The sequence below is a fragment of the Camelina sativa genome, chromosome 11 (assembly GCF_000633955.1).
Source record: "Camelina sativa cultivar DH55 chromosome 11, Cs, whole genome shotgun sequence".
Lineage (NCBI taxonomy): Eukaryota > Viridiplantae > Streptophyta > Magnoliopsida > Brassicales > Brassicaceae > Camelina > Camelina sativa.
In genome coordinates, this window is record NC_025695.1 from 33,734,206 (window position 1) to 33,738,664 (window position 4,459).

The following is a 4,459-nucleotide window of genomic DNA, read 5'->3' on the forward strand; positions in this document are numbered from 1 at the left end:
ACAAACGATCTCTAACCTAGATCTTTGTGTATCCTAACTAAAAGGAAATATTCCTTATTCCTAAGAAAATATACTTCCTTATCTCTTCTTATCAAATATACTCTCAATATCTTCAAGTATATCTTGATCTCTTCTTCCTTCTTTCTCACGCACCTTATCACGGTGTTCCAAAATCTTTCTCCACATCAGCACGCCATCCCACGTCATCATATCAGACCTCTGAGACACTTCACAGCTTCCTGTTACCTTCAGAACTCTGTTGCACTTTCATCATAGTAAAGTAATCTTTTGTTGGTGATTTAAGTTGTTGATCAACGGTTTTCACTAACATTATAATTTTGGTGAATGGTTACATTTCTTAAACGTGTGGTTGCAAACGTACATCAAATCGTTGAGTACTTTGCTTCTCCATAACAAAAATAGTATTAGAAAAACGAGAGTAAGAGGAGAGATTCACAACACCAAAAACTGATAAAACTTTGGTGAAAACACAAAAACAAAACACTAAATCTGTATTTGTTTCTCTTGTATCTTAAAAAACTTTGATTATCATAACCAAAAATCTTGAAAAAAAATCGAAATACACTATAAAGAAAGCAAAATAGTGTATTATCAAAATAATGTTTTAAGGAGGAAAACTAAATTTATAAAACCAGACAAAAAATGATCTGTCTAACTCCCATAATCTATATATAATAACAGTTGTGTTTTTTCAATCGTACTTTTTGGATATTTTTTGAAAAGTCGTGATGGATCATTGTAACCGTTATTTATTAAAAGTTGCAACTGTTCATTGTAGAGTTGTGTTTATTGGAACATTCGTATCTTTTGAAATCTATATATATTTGTCTGTTTGAACTGTTTTCATTTTTTTTGCCATGACACAAAATCAACTAAAATTTCAATCTCAAAAGTTTATACATTTTTCCCAATTATTTTCTAGCATTCATTCTTTTAAAAGTCAAAAAATTCCTTTAATTCTAGATTTAACAAAATATTTTTGGAATGATGAATCTACAATTAACTAAAGTTTAAAATTTTTGTATCTTTCATTTTTTTTGGTACTGGTTTTTTTTTTTGGTAATGGAATTTCCGTATATTTCATTGCTAAATATTTCGTTTATTTAACCAGTAAGTGAATATGTTTTTAAAGACTTTCTATACATGGTTTTTTTGTCATAGCCAGCTAGAGACATTTCTTTTCAAAATTATATTTTTGTTGAATCTATACTATTAATTGGGGAGTACAAAAACAGAAAAAAAAAATTACAAAAAATTCCATATATTGCCCCTACGGATTAAGCAAGGAAGAAGAGAAAAAAAAATTTAAGGGCAACGAAGTCATTATATTTGGAGATGGGACGCGAATCCTTATTGTTTGGTATTATTTCATTCGGATCGTAGATATATTAGATATGTATCCAAACAGTATCTTCTTCTTAAACCTGTATGAGAAATCAAATCCAAACGACATCAAAATCCGCAAGTACTAGAAAAATGGCAACTAATAATATGCAATCCCTGATGATCCTCTTCCGTATCTAATATATCAAAACATTAACTGGAAATATTTACAGTTAATCACAAATATTCTCTTTTCAAACAATCACAACAACCAGTTGGAATTGATTACCTTTTGTTCTTCGTCATTTACTAGCCTATATCAATCTTGAGAACTAAAAACAGAAACAGTTGGATCGAATCCCGGTTCTTACTATGGTATATCGTATCAACCCCAAAATGAAATCAAAAACAGAATATCTTATATTCATTGAATCGAATATTCTACCTTTCAACCAACCCCAACTTCAAATGCTATATAAACCAAAGAATACATTGGAAATCTTAAAACACATCAAACATACAAACAAACAGAATAGAAAGTCACCTTAGAATAAATCATGGCGTCCACCGATGGTTTCACACATGTTTCCGAGCTCAAGTCCTTCAAAACAACATGGAAGATAAGAGTCAAGATCGTGCATACATGGAAGCAATATACCACATACACTGGAGAGACAAAATAGATGATATTGGCTGATTCTACATTAAGTTTCTCTCATTTTCTTATAACTTTAAAAATATTTCCTTCAAATAACATAGAAGTTACAAGTTTTAACAACATAGGCACTCACAGATGAAGATAATGTTTTATTCAAAAAAAAAAGATAAGATAATGTCAAGATCAACAAAAAATACTTATTCACCTTAATAATAAGGTACCATAAAATCTTATTCACCTTTTTATTTTTACATCTATATTAAGTGAATTCTATTTTTATTTATTTTACATTCAAATTACTAATGGAGATGATTGTTTTGAACATATCTTTCATCTAGAAATTCCAAAGTTAACAAGATTAGACTAATGTAAGTTTATCCTAACCTGCCTTATGATTATTTTAATGGAGTTCGAATTAATATGTCAAGTTATATTACGTCTATATTTTGCTTTGCCAGGCACTCACAGATGAAGATACTGTCAAGATCAACAAAAATTCTTACTCTTAAAAGGTGATTCAGAAATATATAGATCTATTCATTCAACTTATCATGTTTGCATAATGAAACAATTCTCTTATAAATTAAACTTTGCTTTTTTAAAAAAATTTCATTACTACTCATTTATACAGTTTAATTTATTAACTAAATTCAAACTACTCATGCTTTTCAATTTTTCTGAAAATTCTTAAAACTAATAAATCATTTCAATAGAAAACGTATATTTTTAGTACCTTTTGACCTTGGTAATTTTAGGGGATGTTATTAGAGAGGTGATTTCTAAATCCATGTAGAATTGTAAATTCTAGAAATCAAAACACATGGATTTTGAAATAACATGTTTTATCCTTAGATTTGAATCCTTCTATTTTACACTTTCAAATCCATTCAAATCCATTTAAAACATAATGTGGATTTTAAAATCCAAAAACAATTCATTAAATGAATAACATGGGATTTTAAAAAGTATTTATAAATCATAGAACCAATAACACATAATTTTGATAAATATTTTAAAATCAATGATTGAATAACATATTATTTTTGTTTGGATTTCCAAATTCATTAAAATCATAGGTCTAATAACCCCCTCTTAGGCTCATATGGAGAGCATCTTGCCATATCCTTCTTTAAGATGTTTCCAAAAATATTATCCTGCAGTTCATGAGATACTAAATAAATTTACATGGATTCAACATGATGAGCATTATTATTCCAATAATAGGTACGACTTCGAAGACATTGAAGATGATTAGCTCATAGTACCCACAGAGTGAGGTCTCAAAAGCCTCATATCATTTTCTGCGTTACCGAGAGCTTAACAGCTCCAACAAAATGGAATAATAAATTAGTAATTGTTGATCCCTGAACCGAACTAGATACTAATGATAATTCGAAATGGCAATGCAGCTACGAAATCAACAAGTGGACAAACAGCATAATAATTAATGAAACAAATTTCAGTTTTGCATGAACTTCAGAATCTTCTTAGACTCGCCAAAAACCAAAGCACATCTTTTAAGGAAAATTCATGTTTCAATTTTAAATTACTTGAGTGATCTATACTTGCTTGGGGTTATCTCACGAAACTTAATGAAAAAGAAGACGAAAACGAGATCTCCTAAATCTATATTTCAGGTAGAAATAGATTTATCCTACATCGGTTTATCAATAAACCATGTTAAACGTATATACAACTAACTTTGTATCTTGGTCTTTTTAGGTTATGAAAATAATTCTAATAATTCACACAAATAAGCAACCATAGGGGGCATTCAAAACACAATGTAAGAAGGTGTTAAAAACATTAAAACTCACCTTATGGTACTATAACATTAACTTCCACACTTGCTAGACTCAATGTGCCAATGAACTCCTGCAATCAGAAGGGAAAACAAATTATTCAAGTAATCTTATCAATTGCAGATTTTTTTAGTTATTTATGGTATCAAATGTTTTATCGAACTGTTGTTAACCATATGAATAACAATTTTTGTATATTTTGCTAATCAAAGTGGATTTGGGTTATGAGTATGGATTTAGTAAAACGAAAATGGACTCTTAACCATTCGCCAATATCTACTCTTTTGACTTCCCATATAGCTCGATAGAGAAGTAAAAAAAAAGGAACTAAGAAGAATTTACAAATATAAACCAAGATAGTCATATCCAGATTATAAATCGATTGATAGTGAAACTAAATCTATAGATTGTAAATCAATAAAAAAAGTGGAAATCCACATATGAAAAAATTATAGCAACTATTTACCACCTGATTTGGAGCTGAAATGTAGGGGGATAACGAAAGAAGAAGCTTAAATGGTTGATCGGTTGGCGGGAAATTAAAAGCTGATGGATCTGGCGATGCCAGCGAGATAGACTTGGATGGCGGTGGCCGGTGTAGACTATCGGTTGACGATGTAAAACATCGACGGCTAGGGATTTTTTTTTTTTTTTT

At 29.6% G+C, this 4,459-nt stretch overlaps 1 long non-coding RNA gene across 2 annotated transcripts; it reads right to left on the bottom strand.

Moving 5' to 3' along the window:
- Positions 1,141–4,453, bottom strand: LOC104725060. 2 transcript variants are annotated; one of them, XR_757833.1, is made up of 4 exons: positions 4,274–4,453; positions 3,820–3,877; positions 1,889–1,945; positions 1,141–1,445 (listed from the first exon to the last, which is right to left on the bottom strand). It is a non-coding gene; the product is annotated as an uncharacterized LOC104725060 (long non-coding RNA). The 2 variants fall into 2 exon arrangements; XR_757832.1 differs by lacking the exons at positions 1,141–1,445; positions 1,889–1,945 and adding an exon at positions 3,002–3,156.